At 40.8% G+C, this 10,000-nt stretch overlaps 1 protein-coding gene across 3 annotated transcripts in view; it reads left to right on the top strand.

The window, feature by feature from the left end:
- The first annotated feature begins 9,908 nt into the window (after positions 1-9,908).
- The window catches only part of LOC115226186 (cytospin-A), a 193,900-nt gene continuing 193,808 nt past the window's right edge, over positions 9,909-10,000 (top strand). For all 3 annotated transcript variants that reach the window (XM_036514995.1, XM_029797190.2, XM_029797192.2), the window contains exon 1: positions 9,909-10,000. This exon is cut by the window's right edge and continues 112 nt beyond it. The gene's annotated coding sequence lies outside the window, so the exon portion shown is untranslated.

Raw genomic sequence — 10,000 nt, 5'->3', positions numbered from 1 at the left:
TTACATGGGGTCAAGGGTCCTGATCCCGCAGACCAATGATCAAAGAGGTTCCAGCTGTGACCATCCTGTCTTTTATTCAGACATTGTGTATCTCAGACTACATTATCTAATGTGCTCTTCATTGTTGTTGTGTAGCCCTAGGTCAGTCCTGACTCAGCAGACCAATGATCAAAGATGTTCCGGCTGTGACCATCCTGCCTTTCATTCTGGCATAGTGTATTTAGGACTACATTATCTGATGTACCCTTTCTTAGAGTGACTATGATGATGACAACAATATATATATATACCCTATATATATCTCTTCCCCACCCCAGACTGACTTCAAAAGTTCTTCCTTGGATTTCTCCTCTTCACCTTTAAAATTTGTCCCTCTCCAATATTTTCCTTTCCTAGGGTAGTTAATTAGTTTGTTCATTAGCTCTTTTCACCTGGTCCCTCTTTCTCTTTAGGGTAACAACAATTTGATTGTAAACCCATCTTTTAAAAATTTTGAGGTGTCTTGTGAACTCTTATTCCCTAAAATATAATTAACGTGGCAACACTTTAGTTGTAAACTCATCATCTCTATATATATAAACGGCAAAATGTGTGTGTGTGTGTGTGTCCTTTATACCAAATCCACAATTTTTTCAGTTAGAGGGCTCGCACTTTCTGTGGTCATTCAAAAACCTCCAAGGGTGGTCGTGCACATTTTAAATTTTCCCAGTCACCCCACAAGCCATTAAAAAATCAACAGAAGTGACTTTTTGTGAATTTTCTATCCAAAACCCAATCAAAATGCCCAGAACTTGATATGCCAATTGAATGCCAGCTAGCTGTATGTGATTGGTTGGAGATTTGGACAGTACTCGCGTGTATGTGCGCACGCACGCAGCTGTATATGCATGCACTAGCACTAGCAATGCCGGGTCATAGTGCTAGTTTAAGATATAGGGCTATTTTATAAGGTCCCTATTTTGTCCCTGAAGAAATTTTAGGGTAACAACATTTTGGTTGTAATCATGTCATTTAAAAATTTAGGGTTATTTCGTAAGATGCCTGGTTTTTGTCTTCTAAAAAGATTTCAGGATATAGTAATTGAATTGTAAACCCCTCATTTAAGATTTAGGGATATTTTTAAGATCTCCATACCTTAAAAAGTATTTTGGCTAACATTTTGGCTGTAAACCTGTCTTTTAAAGCTGAAAGGTATTTTGTAAAGTCCCTGTTTCTGTAAAGGGTAAAGACACCTTTCACTCACAAATGCCCATGGGGTTGCACCTAGAAAGTTCCCCTCCAAAGCACAAGTCCAGACAAGGTTGCTTATGGAAGACCAGCAGTTGCCCATGCATATCAATCTCCTCTCTCCATGCCACTGATATTATCCAAGGGAGAGGCAAAGGGGTCGATACAGCTTCACATCAGTGACATGGAATCTCATTTCTACAGCTGAGTGAACTGGAGCAATGTGAAATAAAGGGTCCTGCTCAAGAACACAACACAGAGACCAGTCCAGGAATTGAACTCACTACCTCATGGTTGTGAGCCTGGTGCTCTAACCACTGAGCCATGTGCCTGTATTCTAAAACTTATTTAGGATGACACATTTTAAAGCATATCTTGTAGTCAGTGGTGACAACAGTGCCTGTGGCCCTTCACAGGGCCTCCAAAACTAGTAAGAGAAAGACAGAGGATAGATTCATCAAACCAAGGACTTGCCCCAAATTCTTGCAACAGACTGAACTCTACCAAAGGCACTAAAGATTCCTGGTAGTCGTATTAGAGCTGTCTTTCAATGCTCCAAACAATTTTGTGATATTCCAGGCTTTTTACTTCATAAATCATGTTTTAAGGGACAACGACCGACACTCCATCGATTACAATGATAAACACTCCTGTTGATTTTATCAACAGAACAGCCTGCTTGAGAAATTCATGTGCAAGTGGCTGAATACTCCACAGACACGCGTACCCTTAACATAGTTCTCAGGGAGATCCAGCATGACACAGAGTGTGATTAGGCTGACCCCTTTTGAAATACAGATACTACTCATTTTTACCAGCTGAATGGTCTTGGTGCAACAGGAAATAAAGTGTCTTGCTCAAGGACACAACTCGATGTTGAGAATCAAACTCGTGACCTTACAATCGTGGGTCGAGTACCCCTTACCACTAAGCCATGCATATTTTCAAGAGTGCAGTTCGATATTAACAGTTATCTTTTTCAAATTTATAATGGAAGTGACAAAGGAGCCTATTCGGCATATTTTGCTTATAAAGGCAACAACACAATGGAAAGAGCGAGGAATATTAATGCAGTGTATGGGGACTGGACAATAAGTGTAAAGCCAGTGTCAATGGTGGTTGCAGAAATTCTGAGCTGGAAACTACAGCCTAGAAAACAAGCCTTGTCCTGCAAGATCTGTAGCCCTTGATGACGACATCCTGCAAACCCTGGTGGAGCAAAATCCCATTATAACTGTTGAGGAACTAGCAGAGAAGCTTGGATTTGGTCATTCAACCATTCATCAACACCTGCATGCCATCGGAAAAGTCAACAAATTAGGTCAATGGGTTCCTCACAAACTTTCCAAGTGTAATCGTGTGCAGAGAGTGAATGTGTGCTCTTCTTTGCTGTCACGACTCACAAAGGAACCTTTTTTGGACTGAATAGTGACTGCTGACGAGAAATGGGTTCTCTATAAAAATGTCAAGTGCCAAAGACCATGGGTAGGGAAAGAAGAAACACTGGCACCCTAGGCTAAAGAAGGCCTTTACCCACGTAAGATGTTATTTGTTTGGTGGGATACGAAAGGTTTAACCCACTTTGAATTTTTAAAGCCAACCTAAACAATAACAAAAGAGATCTATTGCAAATGGCTTTAGCGACTTAAATCAGCACTAGAAGAAAAACGACCATCTTTGGTTTCAAGACAAAAACGTTCTTCCATCAGCAAGGATGACATTCCAAAGGCTGGAACAGTTTGAATGGCAAACAATGCCTCACCTACCATATTCGCCAGACATTGCCCCATCTGATTATCATTTATTCTGCAGACTTCAAAATCAATTGGATGGAAAAAAAAATATGAATTCTGTAGATGAGGTCAGAATAGTACGGGAGGAAAAGTTGACATCATGGACAAGTGAATTTTGGAAGAGAAGGCCCTGGAAGTCTACCAGATAGGTCGAAGAGCATTGTAGAAAATGAAGGAGAATGTATTTTAGATTAAAAAAGAACTTTGTTTATCTTAATTTTGAAAATAAAAAAAAAGTATTAAAAAAAACATATTTATGGGATGACCAAAAATGCATGTGTGTATATATATATGTATATATATATATGTATGTGTCTATATATATATATATATATATATATATATATACTCTTTACTCTTTTTACTCTTTTACTTGTTTCAGTCATTTGACTGCGGCCATGCTGGAGCACCGCCTTTAGTCGACCAAATCGACCCCAGGACTTATTCCTTGTAAGCCTAGTACTTATTCTATCGGTCTCTTTTGCCGAACCACTAAGTAACGGGGACATAAACACACCAGCATCAGTTGTCAAGCAATGCTAGGGGGACAAACACAGACACACAAACACATACACACACATATATATATATACATATATATGACAGGCTTCTTTCAGTTTCCGTCTGCTAAATCCACTCACAAGGCATTGGTCGGCCTGGGGCTATAGCAGAAGACACTTGCCCAAGGTGCCACGCAGTGGGACTGAACCCGGAACCATGTGGTTGGTAAACAAGCTACTTACCACACAGCCACTCCTGCGCCTATGTGAAGCTTTCAACTGGTAGCACTTGCATCTGCAGGTTGTCTGCAAAATAACAATGTGTGGGGGGTGGGGTGGGGAGGGGGGTATGTCATTGTATCAACCAGAATATCAGGTGTTGTTATTGATCATTGATCACAATCCATTTTGCATTGTTTTATCTTTTGAATGATGTCACCCCAACCAGCTAGGCAAGCAGGCCAGGGTAGGGTTGAAGGACTATAAAACTCAGCTCTGCCTATCTATCTATCCATCTATCTATCCATCTATCTTTCTATCTTTCTATCTATCTATCTTTCTATCTGTCTATCTTTCTATCTTTCTATCCATCTATCTTTCTATCTTTCTATCTATCTATCTTTCTATCTATCTATCTATCTATCTATCTATCTATCTATCTATCTATCCATCTATCCATCCTATCTATCTTTCTATCTGTCTACCTATCTATCTATCTATCTATCTATCTATCTATCTATCTATCCATCTATCCATCCTATCTATCTTTCTATCTATATATCTATCTATCTATCCATCTATCCATCCTATCTATCTTTCTATCTATATATCTATCTATCATCTATCATATATATATATCTATCTATCTATCTGTCCATCTGTCTATTTATCTATCACCAACATACTGTACCTAGATACCTGTCTTCTGTTCTTATCTACCTATCAACCCAGCTAGCTACATAGACAGCTACCTAACATTTTACCTACTTATCTACCTGTCTGTTTACTTACCTAGCTACAGCCATACCTACCTATCAATCCATCTACCTATTTCTTTTTCCATACTTGTGACACTTGCAGCTCATATTTTTCCAACTGCCAGAAGGATATGAACTCAAGACAGAGTCACAATGGTTTCCGCCAGAGGCACAAAGAGTGAGAGGGAGATCTAGGAAGACATGGTATTTTTTTTTGTTTATTTGTCCCTTCTTAAGCCATGCCTGGCTCATAAGGGCTGGTTTTCTGGTTTCATTGGCATATAGGTTCCCCACCTGGACGGGACGCCAGTCCGTCGCAGGTGAGCTGCTAGATATGCAGGAAGAAAGAGTGAGAGAAAGTTGTGGCGAAAGAGTCAGCAGAAGTTTGCCATTACCTTCTGCTGGAGCCGCCAGGGAGCTTAGGTGTTTCGCTCATAAACATACACATCTCTGAGATTCGAACCCACGATCCCTCGACCGCGAGTCCGCTTCTCTGACCACTAGGCCATGTGCCTCCACAAAGACATGGTATGCCACCTTTGAAAGATCTTAAGCAACTTAGCATCACCTGGGAGGATGCTGGCAATTATGCTAATGTGTATGGATGAAGATACCTGCATAAAGATGTGCTGAGTTCTGTGGAGGGAACCTGTGCAAGGGGTGACCCAGGAAGACAGGGGATGAAGTAGAGAAAAAGGATCTTCGGACACTGGGCCTCACTGAGGAAATGAAAAGGAACTGGGAGATGTGGTGATTTGTTGTGCTTGAGAAGATGTGCCAAGCTTAGTAAAATCAGTTTTCCATCCATACAAGCTGGTCCTTTACGGGGGTTCTGATACCATATAAAATGCATTTCTGTTGCCCTACCTCATACCATACCTCTCTTTCTGTCTTATTCTATCTGCCTCTTCCTGATGTACTCCTCTTCTCACACTTCTCTTACTCTATCCATTTTCACTCCTCCTCTCACACTTCTATTACATTCCTCCCCCCTTTATCTCTCTCTCTCTCTCTCTCTCTCTTCTTATTCTATCAGTTTCTGCTTTCTCAACTCCCTCTTCTTTTAGTTTCTATGCTTCTCTTTATCTATTTCTCCTCCCAATACTCTTAACCAACTCTTCCCCCCTCTCTCTAATTCATCATTCTTTCTTATCTTATCTATTTCCTCTCTTCATGTCTTTTACTCTATCCAACCCCCCCCTTCCATCTACTTCACACACTCACCTCCTCCTACAACTCCACTCTCCACCACCTCTCCTCATCCTTCCTCACCCCCCCTGTCTTCTCATTATCTCTCTATCTCTTCCTCCCTCCCATCTACATCACTTTCTCTCACCTCTCCTCTCTACTATATTCACCACTCCCACCTCTCAACCCTCCCCCCGCTCTCTTATTCTCTCTCTATACCTTTCCCATCTGAATCCGCCCACCCCTTTCAAATTTACTTAACTCCACCACCTCCTCCTCCTCCTCCTCCTTCTTCCATTCAACATCTTTCCTCCTTTCTCCCCCCCCCTCCGCTCTTTCTAATTTATTCTCTCAAATTTGCCTCTGTTTTACTTGCTGGCTTTGTGGCAAGGAGTTTACTTCCCAACCACATGGTTCTGGGTTCAATCCCACTGCGTGACAACTTGGGTAAGTGTCAGTGAATGCTTGAAGGTTTGGGACTTGTAAGATATATATATAAGATATATGTATATACGTGTGTGTGTGTGTGTGGTGTGTGCACCTGTATATTATATGTGCATATATCTATATATAGAGATAGATGCATGTACGTATATTTGCATGTGTGTATATATATATATATATTTAAGTAGGTGAATGAATTATCCTAGTATGGAAAATTCGGTTAACCGATACCTGGGTAGCAAATTCACGTCAGAAAACACGGTTGGAGCTACATATCAAGTTGTAGGAACACCATGTTCTTGTGTGTAAATTTGTGTGTTTTTTTTTATATGAATAAATGAAAGAATGGAGTCGAACAAATATTTTAACAAAATTACTTTACTCTCGACACATGTTTCGAAGACTGCATACTCTTAATTCCGAAGGAATAAAAGGTACATTATGCCGTCTTCTCTTCAGGAAAGACAAGGAACCTCTCTCTCTATATATATAAGTTCAGCAAAATTTAGATTCAAATGAATATGGTACTTAAGTTAGATGCACCAGAATTTTGTATGGTGTTACCCATATAAATCCGTGGGGTGATTATAATCAAAATAAGCAACATATATATAATGTGTTTATAGGTGCAGGAGTGGCTGTGTGGCAAGTAGCTGGCTTCCCAGTCACATGGTTCCAGGTTCAGTCCTACTTCTACTATAGCCTCGGGCTGACCAAAGCCTTGTGTGTGGATTTGGTAGATGGAAACTGAAAGAAGTCCATCGTATATACATACATACATATATATATATATATAAGAAATATGTGACAATTATTCAATAGCCAAGATAAAACTCTGAGTTTCAGATGCCGAGGTGGAAATCCACACCACCATCTCTTCGGTATCTGGCCATCTGTTTTTCATAGCATTTTTTCAGATGGCCAGATAACCGAAGAGATGGTGTTGTGGATTTCCACCTCGGCATCCAAAACTCAGAGTTTTATCTTGGCTACCAATAATTGTCATATTATTTTACAGATAAATTTCTTCTATTTACATAATATTGAGGTCTCTTCTTTCTTTTGTTATCTTACCATTTTTACCAATTAATATATATATATATATATATATATATATATATATGTATGTGATCTTATGGTCTGTGGTGGTCTTGTTATATATGCTGGTGTGTTTATGTCCCTGTAACTTAGTGATTCAGCAAAAGAGACTGATAGAATAAGTACTAAGGATGACAAAGAATAGGTCCTGGGGTAGATTAGCTCGACTAAAGGCGGTGCTCCAGCATGGATGCAGTCAAATGACTGAACAAATAAAAGGATATGTGTGTGTGTGTGTGTATGTATATATATATATATATATATATATATATATATATATATATATATATATATATCATCATCATCATCATTTAGCGTCCGCTTTCCATGCTAGCATGGGTTGGACGGTTCAACTGGGGTCTGTGAAGCCAGAAGGCTGCACCAGGCCCAGTCTGATCTGGCAGTGTTTCTACGGCTGGATGCCCTTCCTAATGCCAACCACTCCATGAGTGTAGTGGGTACTTTTTACGTGCCACCCGCACAGGTGCCAGACGGAGCTGGCAAACGGCCACGAACGGATGGTACTTTTTACGTGCATATATAATATATATAGTATGTATATATATATATATTAACACATCTCCACATCTTTACACTTACACATACATACACACACACACGTCCAGACCACCAGCCCTCTTTCACACGCACATACATACTCTCTTATACAGACACGCACCTTTGTGTTGGGGACACCTTCGTTTTGGAAGTCACTTGACCCTGTTATCTCCCCTTCTGTCCTTCTAGCGTCTGACCTCTGCCCAAAGTCAGGACGCCATGCATTTTTTCTCTCCTTGTTTCTTTTCTGTGTATCTTTCTGTCGAAGAGCATAGGCTCAAAACGTAAAAGACTTGTTCTATTTCTATTCCTGAGCGCCATACTAATACATTTGTTTGTTTGTACTCTACCTGCCTTCATCTTTTGTTTATTTTCATAAACCTTCCCGTTATATTAACAGCTAACTGGCTAAAAAGCACCATTTGAGCGTGATCGTTACCTGCATCGCCTTACTGGCACTTGTGCCGGCGGCACATGTACAAAACATTTGAGCGAGGTCGTTGCCAGTGCCACTGGACTGACTCCTGTGCAGGTGGCACGTAAAAGCCACCATTTGAGCGTGGCTGTTGCCAGTACTGCTAGACTGGCCCCTGTGCCTGTGGCATGTAAAAGCACCCACTACACTCTTGGAGTGGTTGGCATTAGGAAGGGCATCCAGCTGTAGAAACACTTCCAGATCAGACTGGAGCCTGGTGCAGCCATCTGGTTCACCAGTCCTCAGTCAAATCGTTCAACCCATGCTAGCATGGAAAGCAGACGTTAAATGATGATGATGATGATATGTATCTATGGTCTTCTTTCATGGAAACTGAAAGAAGCCCCTCTGTCTCTCCAACTCTTCCTATTTCTCAGACCCCTTTCTCTCTCTCTCTCTCACTCTGTTACTTTCTCAATTTTGTGTTTGTGTCCCACCTCTGATTGATAACTGGTGTTGGTTTGTTTATATCCCTGTAACTTTGCAGTTCAGCAAAACGAGACTGATAGAATAAGTACCAGGTTTTTTTAAAAATTAATACTAGGGTTGATTTGTTCAGAAAAAGGTCTTCAGGGCAATGCCCCAGCATGGCCGCAGTCCAATGACCGAAACAATCGAAAGATAAAAGATACCCTCCCTCCCTCTCTTTCTCTCTCTCTCTCTCTCTTTCAATCTACTCCTCATTCCTCTATACTTCACCTTTAATTTGCTTATTTCTCCTTCCCACATATCTACCTTTTCTTCACGTTCTCTTTTTCAATTCCTCACAAATTTCTCTCTTTCTTTCTTTCTCTCTTTCTCCTTCTTTCCTTCTCGCTCTCTCTCTCTTTTTCTATCACTACTTCTTCCCTTTTTCTCCGTCTCTGTTTTCTCTCTTTTTCTCTCTCTCTCTCTCCCTATTTTCCTTTCTCCTATGCTCCCGCTCACATCTCCGTCTTTCTCTCCCTCTCTCTCTGCTTCTCTCATTTTACCTTTTTCTATCACCGCTTCATTTACCTCTTCTTTCGTATTACCCTCCCCTTCCCGTCGCTTAATTCCCCCCTCTCTCTATTTCTCCCTGCTTCTTTCTATTATTCTCTCGCATCCCCAACGCCTTCCAATTACCCTTCCCATTTCTTACTCACTCTCTCATCCTCTCTTTCTCTCCCTTTCAATTACCTTATCATTCTTATCTTCTCCTTCCCATCTTTTAGTTCTCTTCTTTTCTCTCTCTCTCTCTTCTTTTCTCTCTCTCTCTTCCTTTTTCTCTCTCTCTCTCTTCTTTTCTCTCTCTCTCTTTTCTTTTCTCTCTCTCTCCTTTCTTTTCTCTCTCTCTCTTTTCTTTTCTCTCTCTCTCCTTTCTTTTCTCTCTCTCTCTTCTTTGCTCTCTCTCTCTTCTTTTCTCTCTCTCTTCTTTGCTCTCTCTTTCTCTCTCTCAATCCTTCTCTATTTCTCTCTTATATTACTCACTCTTTTCTATCATTCTCTTTTTGCTCTCTCTCTCAATTCCCTTTCCCCCCTCTCTCTCTCGATTTAGCTAGACCTTCCTCTCGCTTTCCCATTCCTCTCTCTCTCTCTCTCTCTTGCTCTCGTTCATTACCAGTTCCTTTCTATCGCTTTCCTCTCTCTGTCTCCCTCTCTCATCCATCCTTGCTTTTACATTGCACCGCTCCTCTTCTCTCTGACATGCGCACTCCCTCCGTGCTGGTCCAACCGCCGGCAAAGACGACACACAACAACAACACACGATTCAAATATTTG

This window comes from Octopus sinensis, linkage group LG29 (assembly GCF_006345805.1).
Source record: "Octopus sinensis linkage group LG29, ASM634580v1, whole genome shotgun sequence".
In the NCBI taxonomy this organism is placed as follows: Eukaryota; Metazoa; Mollusca; class Cephalopoda; order Octopoda; family Octopodidae; genus Octopus; species Octopus sinensis.
The sequence above is the reverse complement of the archived record's forward strand: the minus strand, read 5'-3'. Positions and strand labels throughout refer to the sequence as shown.